At 40.1% G+C, this 16,597-nt stretch overlaps 1 long non-coding RNA gene across 1 annotated transcript in view; it reads left to right on the top strand.

The window, feature by feature from the left end:
- LOC104912863 overlaps positions 1–6,663 on the top strand; it is a 57,814-nt gene extending 51,151 nt beyond the window's left edge. The window contains exons 4-5 of the long non-coding RNA XR_794959.3: positions 2,553–2,670; positions 2,995–6,663. This is a non-coding gene — a long non-coding RNA (uncharacterized LOC104912863). The remainder of the gene's footprint in view (positions 1–2,552; positions 2,671–2,994) is intronic.
- The last annotated feature ends 9,934 nt before the right edge of the window (positions 6,664–16,597 follow it).

Raw genomic sequence — 16,597 nt, 5'->3', positions numbered from 1 at the left:
AACAAGACTCTTACTGAAGAAGGTAGACCAATATCAAAAGATTTCTCTGGAATGAATCAGAATTCTGTCTGCAGAAGAACAGAAAACAAAACAAACACAAATTTTCACTTCGGGAACCACCATGACATGGAAACTGGAAAATGAAACCTGAAAAAGTGAAGATCAATTTATATTTATACAATCAAAAAAGTACACGCATATTTTTGGTCACCTATGTGTTTTTTTTTAGATACTAAGCCAAAACCGGACACATCAACTACCAAACAAAATGCAGTTGTGGCAGTAACGCTAGCCTTTCTGGAGGCAATAGCTAGAGTCAGTCACAGAGTAAATCCTTATCTGATGAGCTCTCCAGCCCAATTTTTTTAGACACGAGAAGTTCAGATAGTTCAGATAAGGTATGGCAACTGAATTGATATTTGTTCCAAGCAAATCTCCAGAGGTTTGCTAGTCACTAGCAATAAATGAAAGTCTTTATAATGTGAAGGCTATTTTGTGAGCAACGTGAAATAAATTGGTGGTGCCAGCTTAGGTCCTAGGAGACATCTATCTAGATCCAAATGCCATCACCAGCTTGCTAGACTTCTCTGCGAGGGGGCTGGTACCTGAAGATTTTAATGAGACTTCATTCAAAGTGGGGTGGCTTCCCCCTTTGTCCTGGAGTAGGAAAGAAGATTGCTCACCTGTATCAGGAGGTTCACAAGGGAAAGCTTCACCGAGGAGATACCTCCAGGAAGAGATCCTTCCCTGGTGGAGGTCAGCCCTTCAATGAAGTCTAAGAGAGGTGCAGCCAGGCTCCGCTCCTTCTGGTCACACAGCTGAATTGCCTTCACCTGTGCTCCCAGGGCTGGCCAGGTCCTTTCCCCAGGTGCTCAGTCAGTGGTTCAGGTCGTGACTCAGCAGTTCTCATACAAGTGGTAACCTGACTATTTTCAAGGGCTGTAGATCTAGTCCATTCGTGCAATGGAGTCTCATTCAAGAGACGTCATAGAAAAAACAAGCATTTTAGGATGCAGTACGCACTGTGAGTTCCACATCCACCCAATCTCTTTCCCATTAGCTTCCTTGTCTGCTATGCCAGGTGTTCTAATTAGCCATATGTATAAATATTTGTCTAACTTTTTTTAAAATCATTCTGGTACTGTATATATAGGAAGAAGTGGAGCCAATCTGTGCATGAAAATCTATGTTTGAAGATATCCTTTTGGCTGCTGGTAAATAAGACCTTCTTTAACAGCCCCTGCTGCAGTTGGCTGCTGTCTCAGAGCCACTTTTCCAACTACTAGAAAGCAAACTAGGAAAAAAAAACGTGGATGAGATATTGATCTTCCACACATCATACATTTTATCAATAAGTATTAATGACAAAGACACTAAGGAACGTAATCTCCCATCAATGAATCAATACAAATCCCGTTAACACTCAATAAGGGGATAAGAAAACCTTCAAGATCTTCACACTTGGACTTTGCATAGGACTCCCTCTAAAGGCCTTGGAATTCTTTTTTTTTTTCCCTTAAAGCCACCAATATATTGTGTTTTTAATGAAATGAAGAGTCAAGTAGCTGGAGATCCTTTACAAATTCCATGTCCAGTTCATGCAAAAATTGAATGCTTATTTGAAGGGTGTCAATTCTTCTAGAATCTGAAAACTGAGAATTTCATAGCATCGGTCATTCTGAAAGAATATTGACAGCATTGGTAAAAACAAGGGAAAGTTAAAGTATGTTTCAAGCTTCCTTGAAATTATAGGATAGCAGCTTTTAGTTAGCTGTCTCTCTGCTTCCTCACGTCTCTGCTCTTGTCCCTTCAGTTTCAGGAGTGATACCATATACCCAACCTTGACTCCTTTCTTTGTAGATCCACAATCATTTGCAGTAGTGATTTACTTCAGTCCCTACACTGTGCAATTTCTGCTTTCTCTGAAACTAAAAACTGAAGCTGAACTTCATAGGAACTTAGAAATAGGTTCAGGACACATATTTAGCTCCCTGAAGATACAGCAAAGGATAAGTTAGTTAAAGATAGCACTAATGTTACTCAGAATAATTGCTTCAGGTTTACCATTAGAGCTATTGGGCAATTTTATCAAGTTCTTGAAATGTTTCTGAATGCAACAGCATGGTGGAAATAGGAGAAAAAATTGCATACACATATCTAAGTTTTCCAACCAAATAATCCTAATTTAAGATGATAGAGCAAAAGAAAATCAATTTCTGAGTTGCATGTTTTACTTTGGGGGGGGTTTGTTTTTCTTTTTTGAAGCATCTTGTGGGGAAATGTGTAAAAACCTCTGAGAGTAATTTGTACTGAGTATTAATTTGTGGTGAGGGCTTAAAGCCTCTTTACCTTTCTGGAAGTCTTTGCATAGATCTATAGGAAATTCAGGGTCCAAAATATCAGTGAATCAAATAAAATAGTTTTCCTTATGTTTCCTATTTCCCTCCCTCCCTCCACTTTCCTGTATTCATGTTTCTTTGAATATTTGGGGGAGAAAAAAAAAAAGCAAAAAAGCCTGTCTGCAGTTCTTCATTCTCTGTTTTTGCAATTAGATGTGCAGTCTATATTAACAGTATCATGGGAAGACAGTTGGGCTGTCTGCCTCCTTCCTGGTTGCCTATGAATTGCTTCAGCCTGCAAAGAAAACATCGTGGGACTTCGTTCAGAGAAGTAAGAAGCTAAATATTTATCTTCCCCCTTATAATTTATGCAGCATGGGATTAATATAGAAAGAACCAAGACTGAAAGGTCAAGTGAGCTTCCAAACAGTGTTGTACAATGATATATCATTGCACTTATAGTATGGCCTGCTTTCTAGAAAATGAAGCACCAATACCAACTGTTCACCTAACAAAATAATCTTAACAGCGCCTGATTTTTTTATGCATTTATAAGTTTCATTTATATCTCCTATAAAGAAAATTTCTGCTGGAAATTTTAAGTCATTCTAAGCACCAAAAGAGCATTTGTGGGTTAACATCTTCTTGTTCGCAGGTACCTGCTACATCTGAGTTTTGTCTTCCATCAAAATTTGAGGGAGAAAGGATGCAGAAATGTTCCCCATCTCTTCTAGATTGTGCCACAGGTAGAGTCCTGGACCCCAGATTGCTGCAGACCAGCTTCTGTTTGCACTGAAGCTGGAAAAGACCTGCCCATTATAGTACATGCTGTGTCAGAACAGCACATCAGCGGAGTGAAATCTCCTCAGAAGATACTTTAAGTGCTCTGCTAAAGCTGAATGACCCAGGCCACTAGCAGATGTGGTGGCTTCTCCACCTCCTGAAGTCTTCAGATCAAGAATGGATGCCTTTCTGAAAGATATTGTTTAGCTGAGCATGATTTATTAGTCTCACTACAGTGGGAAATGGGTAAAATACTAAGACTGGAATTACAGAGCAGCTTAGCATAGGTGACCTGATGACCCCTTCTGGCTTTAAAAATCTAAGAGCTTAGTCAAAGATCCACAAAGTGAATACAGCTTTTTTATAGGCATGATGTAAACAAGTTTATGTGAATGTGTGTGTGAACCAGGATCACTGAGGTGCTGCTAGGTCAGATCTGCAGCAGTGTAGAGTTGCTCTTCACGAATACAACAGCCATAAAACAATAATTAAAAACAAAATCATAGGTAGGAGCTAAATAAAGCAGTGGCATTGTTTTCCCTTAAAACGTCATCTCCTTTAGAAGAAAAAGAAGAGTGGAAAATCGTAGGTGTCTGGCCAAAAAAAGGGAGGGGACGCAAGGATCAAAATCTTCTGGTCTTCAGATAAGAGGGGAATGAAAGACTTCCTGAACACAGGGAACAGAGGCCTCGAGGGGCAGGGGGGCTGCGGCCGGCTGGGAAATGAGCAGCGCTGTATATAGAAACCCTCACACACAAACAGCTCCCGCGTGGCACCGCGGCCGGGCAGCGTGTTAGCTGGGGGGCCGGCATGGTGACCCCTCTGCAGCCCGTCTGGCCTGGTGAATTGAACGAGGCCGGCAAAACATCAAAAACACCCTCAGCCCTCAGATGAATGAGCTGTTTGTTTTTATTCCTGATGGCTTGATAAGAGGTCACAGGATGTGTTCAATTTCTTTTTTTTTTCTCTCTCTCTTTCTTTTTACTTTTTTTTTTTCATATATCATGAAACAATAGGTTAAGAGAGAAAAGCCCCAGCCCAGTCCCAATAGATCTCTCGTCCCCTGTGCTGCTTCATTTCCTGCCTTTTTGAAGCAGACATCCCCCTTTTGTTTTCCCCTGGCCCAGCCAGCGCGTGTCGGTGCGACGGCCACCAAACAAATGGGTTTTGGCCACCATCACCTCCTCGCCCCCGCCTGCCCGCCTGCCGCCGCTCACGGCTTCCTGAGGCCTGGAGGAAGAGATGGAGGGAAGCAACGGGAAATCCCTGCAGCTGCCAGATTGCAATTCTGCGGCCGGCGGGACGCAGCCCGGGCGTTCGGGCACGAGGCGAGAGAGCCTTCCTGTCGGCCCAGCCGCTGCTGGAAGTTTGTGGCATGCCGGCTCCCACACGCATGCCGGGGGAAGTGCTGGGAAGCCAAGATAAGGCCTCCCACTGCCACTGCTGCGGTGAAAGTGGGAAACAAAGCCAAGGCAGCCAGCAGCAATCCCTAGCTGGAAAGGGGACACGTGGTGTCTCCCGCCTCTGTTTGCGGGAAGGACAGGGGCTGGGCCTTTCGTAGTCCATCTGTCTGTCCTAAAATCATGGTGCAAAATAGTTGTTCAAGTCTGCCATAAACGTATGAGATGTGTAGGAAATCCACGAGTTTTCTACTGCTGAGACTTCTACAACTCCCTGAAAGGAAGTTGTAGCAAGGGGGAATTGGTGTATGGGTGAGAGTCAGCCTCTTTTCCCAAGTTAAGAGAGACAGGACAAGAAGTAATGGCATTAAGTTGCACCAGGGGAGGTTCAAGTTGGATATTAGGAAAAAATTGTTCTCTGAAGGAGCAGTGATGGAGCGGCACGGCTGCCAGGGAGGTGGTGGAGTCACCATCCCTAGAGCTATTCTAGAACCATGGCGATGTGCCACTGAGGGACACGGATAGTGGGCATGGCGGGGATGAGCTGATGTTTGGACTAGAGGACCTTAGTTGTCTCTTCCAACCTTAATGATTCTGTGATTATGTAATTCTAAAAGCACCAGGGCTCCTCCAAGGGCAGCCAGGCTTCCACAGAACAGCAGGCATTCTCAGAGGGAATAGCAGCCACAAACATGGTTGAAATTCAAAAAGCAGCCACTGACTTCTTTGTAAGTCTGTACCCACACAGTCTGTGCTCAACAGACAGGAGTTGAGTTACATTTCTCCTCCCCCAGCTAGACTGAGAGTGTTTGCAGACTTGTATATCTGGCTTAATGTCCAGCTTAGGCTTAAAATTATCAACATTAAAAAAAAATTAAACCATTTAAACTGGTCGTTATGGTGCTCAGTTTTCATCCTTGAATCTGGTGACTTCTTGTTAATCCCCTCAGAAAGACATTCTTTTCATTTGTGCAGAGACCGTGGTGCCCATTCACAAGGCAATGCAGGAGTTAAGAATATATTCATATAGGCAAATTTGAACACTAAAATAAAATCATCTTCCTGAGGTCATTGTCTCTGCAGACCAAAGTGAGGGAAGAAGTGCAAGAATGAGCCACTGATTAAGATACCCCATGCTGGGCAGGTATCTTTAGATTTTACCTGCTCAGCAGGGGAGACCTGAATCCACATTTGGTGATTAGGCCATGTTCAGATCTCAGTTCAGCAAGTCCCGATACATTATCCTGATGAGCAGAGGGTATAACAAACAAACAAAGAAACAAACAAACAAAAACAAAAAAAGCTTCCATATTCCCCTACAGTGTAAAAAAAAGGATCCATGAGCATCTGGATTTCTAAATGCATGGGTATCCACGGCCCATTTGCCCCCACTGTATCATGGGTATATCACAGCTCACCCACTCTGCCCACTTTCTTATTTTCTGTGAGTCATACAGCAAGCTGAGCTGCATCAAATTAATACATGTTCCATGGCACAGGCAAACAAACTGATAATGTGGTGCCTGAAGAAGGGAGTTTCTTTCTAATACCTGGAAAACTCTGCATATAGATACATACACAAATACGTATGCATTTATCTATAAATTCTGTATACACTGATATACGCTTATGAATTTTATGTTTTGCAACTTTCAGTACATGAAAAGTTGCAAGTATGTAACTATGTTGTATCATAGAGCATTTGAAGATCTCTTAAATTCTGATTAGCATTCTTGATGGGTTCTTTCAGCATGGTTTACTCAGGAAGCAAGGCTTATGCAATCACAGTCTGTGTATGTGTGTACACGTCTGTCACCATTAGAAATCAGATAATTTACACAGGAGAGAAGTATTATGAATGTCCCTAGACCAGGAAAAGCTTCCTGGAGAAATAGCTTCTTTCAGTATTTTCACCTTTATTAGACAACAATGAATCCAACCACAAGAGACCTATCCATTAAAAATCTTCATTAGGCTTTGCTCTGTCCAATTGTGGAGCTACTTGGTTAAAGAATTCTAAAGAATTGTCACGGATTATAAGCTATAAAGGTTGTAACCAGAGAAAGAAAATGCTTCTCTTAATTCATATTAATCTGCTACATTTTTCTCTGTAATATGCATATGTATATATTCTGTCTATCTACCTGAAGTGCTTTATTTTTGTTTACAAAATTCTCCCCTTAACTATATGCAAGTAAGTTTGCAGCTCTAGGCAGAGCTCAGCTTTCAAGAGACTGCATTACCACATGACCAGCACCATCCCACACGACACATGAACTAATATTGCTACTTGGGGTTTAAAGCTTAGTCCCAAATGTCCCTTGATCTGCTAGCCATGCTCTTTTTAATGCACCCCAGGGTAGCACTGGCTTTCTTGGCCAAATGGGTACATTGCTGGCTCATGGCCAACCTGCAGATCATTAATGAAGATGTTCTCAACCCACTTCATTGTCCATTCATTTTTCTCACGCTTTCTAAGCTTGCCTACAAAGATGTAATGGGAGCCTTGCTGAATTCAAGGTACACAGCATCCACTGCTCTCCATTCATCTACCCAGCTGGTCATGACATCACTCAGCCAGTCATGACATCAATCTATCTCTCTGATTTGGAGAGCTACTTCAGTGCTCAGATAGGCATCATTTACCCTGGCACAGGATATTGCACTCATCTCAGTGATACAGTGGGAGCACAGACCATTTGCTGGAATTTTTGGGGGGAAGAATTATCCAGTGATATGGAGGAGCCAGAAGGAAAAGGGAATTATTGTTTGAATTGCTGATATTTCTAAAGGAAAAAATACCAGTTACCATGACAATAAAAATGTGAAAAATTCAAACAGGTCGATATTTAACTCTTCTTGAAGAAAGCATTCTCCCGCTCCAATGTGTAGATTTGGTTGTTGAGATTCAGATTTTAATTTGTTTTAATTTCTTATGGATTCAGTATGTTTCCTTGGAGCATCCCTCACTATTCAATAGCCTGCAAACTGACCCCTGAACTAGCATCCATTTCTAAAAAAGAGTCCTTACGCGTTTTAGTCCTTCCTAGGAAATTACAAAAAGTATTAAATACCTCCAGCCCATCTTTCCATCTGTGACTAAAGGGAAGAGACTAACTCTGGAGAGATGGAGAATCCTCAGCTGGGAAAAGATGAGAGCACTTGCTTCTGTAATATAAATATGTTGGCAAACAGAGATGCGTTGGGAAGGGCAGACTCACAATCAGTTCTTTGTGTTGCTTTCTTTTCCAGCCCTCTGGAGAGAACTGTTTTGGTTTTGACTTTTGTTTTGTTTTTAACCTCCCTGTGGCACATTTCTGTTGCACTATATCCATCTTGGCATCTTCATCATCATTCTTTTAAAGTTGCTGTAAGATAGAATAGCCCTTACTGGAAGCTTATTTCAGTGTATATATTAAAAAAAAAAACAAACACAAAAACCTGTCAGAATGTTCCATATACAAAATTTTGCATCCAGTATGGTCTTGAAACCTGAAGATATAAAGCCAGATTTTTTTCCCTCTTGCAGTAGTCTACCAAAATGAAAGAATAAGATCGTGATTAAAAAAAAAATCCCCTGAAACTCCTCCTACCAGACTGGGATTGATCTCTGTTTACCTTGGGGGCTGCAGACTGGCAGGAGAACCTGCCATCTGACCACAGCTTCTGCCATATCTCACAGATTTCTTCATGCAGCTGAGTCCTTATACTGTGATTTACTTTCCACGGAACAGGGATGCATTCTGAAGAATTAGTGGGGTGTAAACCTCGAAATGTACAAAACCCCTTTTTGTTCTGAACTAATGCTGTTGCTTGTGCGTGTGCAAGGTTGGAGATTTCCAAGGAGGAGCAGCCAAACAGCCTATACTACCATCTTCGGTTGCTGTTCAAGCCATAGGGGATGTCAATGTTTCTGGCCTCAGGGCCATTAGAAACGGGAACTTTAGGAATTCTCAAAACTTAAAGACAGTAAAGTGGTTTGTGGAGAGAGAAGGGTCAACAGAGGCACTTAGAAGCCTTTCTAAGGTCTGGGTACTGCTCAACATGGTGCAGGTAGAAAGGGGAAGGGTCAACATTTTCTCAGAACCTCTCGATTTACTGAAATAGGTTGAAGAGATTGAACGACTTAAAATCAAGTTAGCTGTAGCAACTCTTATTTTTCTGTGCTTGCTCAGGAAATGTCGGCAGTGGACACCCTAAACCTGTATTACATTGTGAAGAGGCCAGATTCTGCTCTCTTCACTGTTGCTGTAAATCTTGACTACATTAAACGCGCTGGGCTCCCTTGATTCAGATCCTCAGCAAATTATGCATGTATTTTCTTCAAAAACACTGGTAAAAAAAAAAAACAACAGTTGAATTAATAAATAATGACTTTAACGTCTCTGCTGTTTTTTTTTCCAGTCATGTAGAAGGCTCGTTCCTCCCCATTCATCCTGCTCAGAATACAAAAGTACCCAAGATATCCTGAGAGAATTGGTATCCTCATGGAAAAGGCTGATCTATGGCTTCACTGGGCTATAGGACAAGCCATAAAAGAAGAAATTTTATTAGGAAAATGACAGTTTACCATCAAAGATGTTTGAACCATACATTTAAATTCTTGAATTTGGGGCAAAACATTATTTGCACATCAGCCTCAGCTCTCCTTATCTCCATAGCCTGAAGTATACTTAGCGTTGCCAGCTGTACAGTGCATATCTCATTGCAGTACACAGTGCTCTGAAGTGTGCCAAGTAATAAGCTATAAAGAGAGAAGCAGGACTCAAGCAACACAAGGATGCAAAGCAATATTTTCCCCTGACACCCAAGGTCATGGCATAAAGAAATGTGGAACAAGGGAGCGTCAATTTTCATTGAAGATGCAGGGTACAGTGCTGCTGTACCAAACTAACAGAAATAAATTAATGTGAGGGCAAACTTAGAGTGTCCTCTTAAAATGTGTTTGTAAAAGTGTGTGAGCATGCATGAGGGGGGGATGATGCTACATTGCTCTTTATATTTTCATGGCTAGCAGGAAGACATTGTAGACTTAAAAAGAAACACACTTTTTAAAGGATAATCTACTCAGGATATACTATAAATACTGGCACACAGCTTTACAAGGAGCTCTGGGTTAAAGAAATGAAGGAATAAGTAGAGTTTGCTGCCCAGCAAATTACTCATCAATACAGTCTTAGCTCATTACCAATTCCTAACCAAAACATACATTTAAGATGACTTTTCAGGATCAGCTATGCTTACATTTGTGCTCCTATAAAGCTCTAATAACTACTTTTGTATTCTGCAATTCTCTTGCCTTCACATTGAGAACTTTACATGTATAACAAAAAAACCTTGTTTGTCTGCACTGCTTTTCCAATGGTGTCACACAGTGTAAATGAGCAATAGTCACAGAAAAAGAGTTGGATTTCTTATTTCTCTGTGCCCAGTTTGCAGTCCTATGAAGTCAATAGGAAATCCTCCACTGACTCAGATAGGGGTTGGATCAGTCCCTTAAACACTATCAAACCTGCAAGAAGGATTCAGAGCATTCACCACATGGCTCTGACTTACTTTAGTTCTTTACCTACCATTTCTGAAATGCAGACTGTAAGGGAGCATTCCTTCATAGTAAGGAAAGCACATAGTGCTTAATTTTAATGGAAAACTCTTTTTTAAACACAGACAGATCCTGCTGTGTTTGACAAATATGTTCCAGAAAGAAGCTCAATCTAGATGTTATGTGTAACTTTATCTTATTCCCTTTTGAGCACTACTGTTCTTGCAAAGTGATCCCTCAACTGCCCAAAGTCATTACACTTTTTCCCTTTCACATTGTACCTCTGTAAATGTCAGGCATAACTACATTTTTATTTGCAGAGATACCACTGCTATGAATGAGTAAAAATTTCCTGCTCCCCCGCCTCCTTCTCTTTACCCTGTGCGCTTTCTGCTAATATGATTTGTTGAACAAATTGTTCCATTAATCTGGGGCTGTTTGACAGAGTGAGAAAATAAGTGCCAAAGTGAGAAGATTCACAAGAATCGGAAATCTCAGTCCCTCTTTCTCAAGGTAAATAGTTATTATATCAGGGTGTCAGACTGGTGAAATGGATGTACTTTCATTCTCAGTTTGTAAATGTCACTTTTCCTCAGCCCATCAGGGTGACAAATGAGGTGTGGGTTACAGTAAGAGTTCATTCCTTGACAAAGTTCTTGCTGGCTTATTTCAACAGGAAGGTAACCTCCCCTTTCTGCCCCCCAACCACAGGCAGGGGGAGGGGGAAGCATCTTTAGTCAAGAGAGAAACACAAAACAAGGCAACCTCGGTTATAATGCCCAAATGGTAATCAGCAATTTCCATTTCCTCTTAAAATCTGATAGAGGCCTCTTCAGAAAACAAGTTGTGATGCACTTTGTTTGCTTTTCTCCTACCTTCTTGCTCGTTGTTTTTATCTAAGACCCATATGACATACTTCTACTGGTGCTTATGTCAATATTTATTGAATAAGTGGTCAAGAGAGGCCACTTTTTAAACCCTGCACTATCTGGTTGTTAATTACCTCACTGCAACTTGTTAATGAAGAAGAACACCCTCTTCTTTTGACAGATAATTGATAAGAGATCAGGAGGCCCAATGCCTGACAAGGAACATGAAACGGCCTCTTTGATTGCCACACAGATCACTGCACTTCTGCAGTAATGGGACTTGCAAGGAGCCCACATGGCTCACAGGGAATATACATAGCCCCAGGGTGAAGAATGTGGTAAGAAAAAGAGCAAAGGATTTGCAAGCAGATGTTCTTTGATTTCCAAGTCTATAGGAACCCTACATTCTCTCTGACAGGAGCTCATGAATTGTCTTTGCTAAGTCTGAGCCCTTGTCCGTAAGACATAGACTTGCACCATGTTTATTATCAGTCTATTACATGCAAAAGAAAGATGCTACTCCCAAGATTTGCTATAGTAGTAATTCATAAAGATATTTGATGGATTTCATCCTTCTCCTTCTGCTTGCGGAAACTCCTAGTGACTGAAACAACCTGATGAGTAAATTCGGATTCTCATGTCGCATGTCTCATCAGATTGGCTTGTGAAGCAGCTCTGTGAATGACACTCAAAGAAAATTGCTATGATTCAAACTGATGAAAAGCCAAAAAGAAAAAAAGGAAAAAAGAAAAAAATCCTGTTAGAAATTCTGGAGAAAAAGCAAGAAGAAAAGTGTGGAATGATCTGGAAAGGGATATATTGTTTCATTTGCTTTTACTTCTGGAATAAAGCAAAATTATGCACAAAGAGAAACATTATGGGGAATTAGCAAATTTTCAGAATAAAATTGAACTTATAAGACAAGCCCCTAATGGAAAGGCCTCCCTTTCCTAGATCTGCAAGGACCTGAGTTTTGAATGAAGACTTTTGGTCCTTGTCTCTCCTGGGAGATGATAGGGTCTCCAGAGTAATGAGATCACAAGTTCCGAATGTTTGGAGCTTTCAGAACTTCAAGCAGGCCCTAGGAGCTTTCAGATAAGCTGGATGGGAAAAGAGAAAGAACACTTTGCAGAGCCCACCTACATTTTATTAGAAGCTCATGAAAAGCAACCTGTTTCATTGGAACATTTTGCTTTTGGTGAATCAGCATTTACTGATCAAAATATGTTTAATTGAAAGATATTTGCCTTATCAATGTATGATTCAACAAATATCATAAGAAAAGAGAAGGTTTGAGGCAATGGGGGACCTCCAGATCTGGATCTACTGCTTGAGCTGAAAAGACTCTAAAATGAATAGCTATCACAGACTCCTACCTGTGCTCGAACACTCAGAGAGAGATATTAATTAAATGCATGTTACATGTTTCTTTTCCTGACTGGTAAAATGTCTGGCTTTGAATTAGCTTGACAATGACAATGCTCACGATTCAGAAACAGGAATTTGCTTTTCATTATTAAGAAAACGACTCTTCTCCAACACTCACTTAAAAAGTACGAACTATCTCTACAAACATGTCTGTCATTAAATTCCCATGCTAGAATGTTTGTGAGAAATTAACATTAAAAAGAAGACTACACATAATCAAAACAAATCTATCTAATTTTCTTTCTCTGTGTGCATTTCCAGTGTATTTATCACTGTAGATAATACTAAATTTTGTATGACATCACAGTAATTTCAAACAGATTGCAGTCCCATAAACATGGGATTATGCTGTGCCTAACACAACAGGGACAAAAAGGCCTTACTGAAAAAGAAATGGCAAAAGTAGTAGTGCAATGAACAGGGAAAAAACATCACTACACCTATTGCTATTATTATTTTCTTTTGAAAAAAGACACACAGAAAACTTCTGTTTTTCTCATTAAGCTTGCTCCTGCACGTAAATTGTTCTTTGAAGACCTATTTTCTCCTGTACTGGCTAAAATAAGCAAAACAGTTACAGTCAACAATATTCTGCCCACTTTGCCAGAGCCTTCATAATTTATGTCTAACCTGGATAGGAAAAGCCCTTATAAGTTTCAACAAATGTCTCATTAATTAACACCCCATCTCCCTAAGCCACAGAGCAGCTGGTGAAAAGAATTGTGTAGGTTGATTCTGTAGATATAAACTAGGTCAACAAGAGGGATCCATACTCACTATTGCAGGCTGATATTTCTCTGGAGGTTATTAATAGTTTCTGGGGGTCTTTCAGCTTAGACTCAAAACTATTCAAAGTCAACAGTATAAAACTGCTCAACCTATAGACTTAAGTTAAAGAAAAAAAAAAGAAGTACATTTTTTTTCTGTGCAGTGCGACACAATGGGTCAAATCTTGAAATCCTTTCTTACGCCTCTATCCAAGACCATTCTATTGATTTAAGTGAACCTTCTATTGTGACCTTTTTCTGGTTAGCACTTGATCATGCAAGCTCCTTACTTTACTGATTATACTATGTATTCATGGAGGGTCTGAAGCCCTTAGTCAGGCAAACACTTTCTTCTTGCCTGCATGATAAATTATCTACAAAGCATTATTCTCTGTTCATTTCTAAATATTCCTCAGCCTGTTCAACATGCTAATTTTAGGGTAATTTATTTTTCTATAACTGTGCATAACTTTAATAAAACGAAATTAAAAATACAAGGCGGGACTGTAAGGAATTAATATTACAGGTCTAATGAATGCAAATACCGAATCCAAGGTGGAAAATTGAGAGAGAGAAAATGCCTTGGAAGCATTTTCCTTACTATGTGCATATGAAAACCTTGACTGAAATAATTTGAGGAGGCAGGCAGGCAATTTCCACCCATTCTTGTAGTTTTAGTATATCCTATACCATGATCAGATGTAGAAAAAAGAGAGAATGCCTGAGCAGTAGCTAGCAGTTAGTCATACAAAATTAAAGCAGGATCTGATAGCAGGAGGAGTGAGTCAGTGGACGGGCAGAACAGAGTAAGACTTTTCCTTGCCGGTAGACTCATTTCAAGAATTAGGAGTGCATGATGAGAATAAATGAGAGCATGAGAGTGAGCGTTCATCAGCAAAGAGGAAGAGCAAGTATTGGATGCAGTGGAATGTGAAATCTAAAAAATAGTCAGAACTAAAGCCATAAACCTCCTTGGAGGAGATAATCCTGGCTCCAGTGAAGTCAATGGGAGTTTTACCATTGACTTCATCAGGGTCAGGATTTCACCCAGGGAGTGTTAATGTGATGTGGAAAGAGACAGGACAACAGTGGAGATCCTCAGAGAGGGAGCATTGTGGTCATAGCGTATAACATTAGCATATTAATGGGTATGGCTGTTTTATTTTACAGCTCTGTATGAAGCATACAGACTATAGGAACTTCAAGAATACTAATATGTCCCTCATTATTAACTAATGTGCTGGTCAGAATCCTCAAAATAGAGATTTTTTTCCCCCTGTATTTTCCTCTGCCATATCTCAAATAGAAGGTTGAGTCAGATTAATTTCCATATTAAAAAAAAGTCAGAACAAAATCACCGTGTCCAGTAAGCCTAATGTATTGATTGAATCCAAGTTGGCCACAAAATTTAATTGCAGGTCCATAATTATTTGAGGTTAGGAAAAGTTACATTATATTGTCTGAGTTAAGCTGAACAGATCAGAGCTTTTTATCTTGAAAAAGAACAACCTAGGAGGGGGAGGAGGAGGTCAGATACAGGTCTTTAACATTCTGGCTAGCCTGGAAATGGCAAACAGATAATGAGTGCTCACTGTTTCTAGTAATCTAAGACTTAAAAGTCACGAAATTAAACTAGCAAGGGGTATATTAAAAATGAACAAGACTTCTCTTTTTGCAGCACAAAGACAACTTGTAAAACTCCTTGCCACAAGACATAGGGGTGGTCAAATATTTTCAAAAACAATCTATGGGGAAATTCATGGAAGAAAACCACATTGAGAGCCATTCAATGCACAGAGCTCTTCTCTTGTTCAGGAAGTTTCTGAGTCACTGAAGAACAGCAAAGTATTTTAGAAAAAAGATCCTTACGTTGTTCCCCAGATATCTGCTATTTGCTGAATTCACAGGGACTACACTAGAGCAATATGGGCCTTAGATTCAGTGCAGTGCAGCAATTCTCTAATCTAAGACAATAGACGATTCCTTTTTAGATAAAGCCTACATTCTGATTTTCCATTTTTATCAAAATTTCTTTGGGGAAAATCCTGCAATATATTCCTTCAACATTTTATTCAGGATTCTGGAGGATCCTGGTGAGGGAGTGAAAGTGTCTGCGGATAAAAGTTGTATTTGTCAGAATAATTTCACTAGGCAGCTCTGCAAGATTTGGCTGTGCCACTGCTCTCTAAAAGGAGACAAGCGTGCCAAGAAATCGACAGGTTTGTTGGCTGGGTTTTTGCCTTCTACTGGAAATTCACTTAGGAGCTAATCCAAAGCCAACTAAGTCAATGAAAAACTCCCATTAAGTTTAATGGGTTTGGGATCAGGACCTTAAATCATATATAGGCAGCCGAATCTGCCAGTTCTTTAAAGATGCATAAATTTACCTGCTATTCCCCAAAGTACAACTGCATCCCTCTAACACCTGTCTGACAGAACTATTGAATATAATAAGAAAATCTCTCAGAATCACAAGTGAGCTGCGAACACCAGACTGCCACCAATCTCTTCCCATGCTGAGATAGTTAGTACCTGAGACTACTAAAAAACAATAATCAGGGATGGTGCTGAGATATGAAATGCAAGTATTCCATCTGTCTAAACTGAGCAACTCACACAACATTAGCCAACTGCTAAGTTGCCTCTTTTGTACAAACTGAGTCATCCTCATCACACATTCCACTGGGTTTTAAATGATTGACAGGGAAAAAAGCTAGGAGAAGCAACTATTTCTTTACATTTAGCTGGTTTGTCAGAGCACTTGAAAACTTCTGGATTAAGGTGAAAATGCTTAAGGATTAAGTGGGGAGTGAAAGGAAAGGGGATGACAACATTTTACTGCTGTGAATTTAAAAGTCAAACAGACATGCTCAGGAGAGCTAGCAAGACCTTTACCAATATGCTGCATCTAATCAACGATATCATTTAGAATTTTCCACTTTATGGAGGAGAAAAAAGCAAAGTTTGAAGATTTCTCTCCCCAGTGCTCTATCACATCAGGACCTTAATACACTCAGTGTGTGTTTTGCAAAGGAGATTTTTGCAAAAAACAGAGTCACCCTTTGCACCCAGGCAAAAGATATTAAAAGATGTTCATCTTTACAAAGATGATTCTGAAATGACAGAAATAAATGTAACCTCCAGAACTTCTGGAGGGGTTAACAGGAGCTCAATTGTACCATATGGGTGTGAATAATAACAGGAAATGTATAGGAAAGCATTATCCAAAGAGTGGTACTGATATTGATAATACTCGCATTTAAATGATTGCTGTGAATTGCTGAAGCGTTGCTAGTTACATGAATAACAGACAAAAGGAAGATGTTTTTTTGGAAGATTACAGGGAAAAATGCAGCAAGTTCTTCAAATACTTGAAGTTAGTTTAGAGACCTCATGGAGAAACAAGACAAGTAGGAGGAAGATTTCATACTATCACTCGTAGGAAGATGTTTCTTTTCCAAAACCACTA

Source organism: Meleagris gallopavo, chromosome 12 (genome assembly GCF_000146605.3).
Source record: "Meleagris gallopavo isolate NT-WF06-2002-E0010 breed Aviagen turkey brand Nicholas breeding stock chromosome 12, Turkey_5.1, whole genome shotgun sequence".
Lineage (NCBI taxonomy): Eukaryota > Metazoa > Chordata > Aves > Galliformes > Phasianidae > Meleagris > Meleagris gallopavo.
The sequence above is the reverse complement of the archived record's forward strand: the minus strand, read 5'-3'. Positions and strand labels throughout refer to the sequence as shown.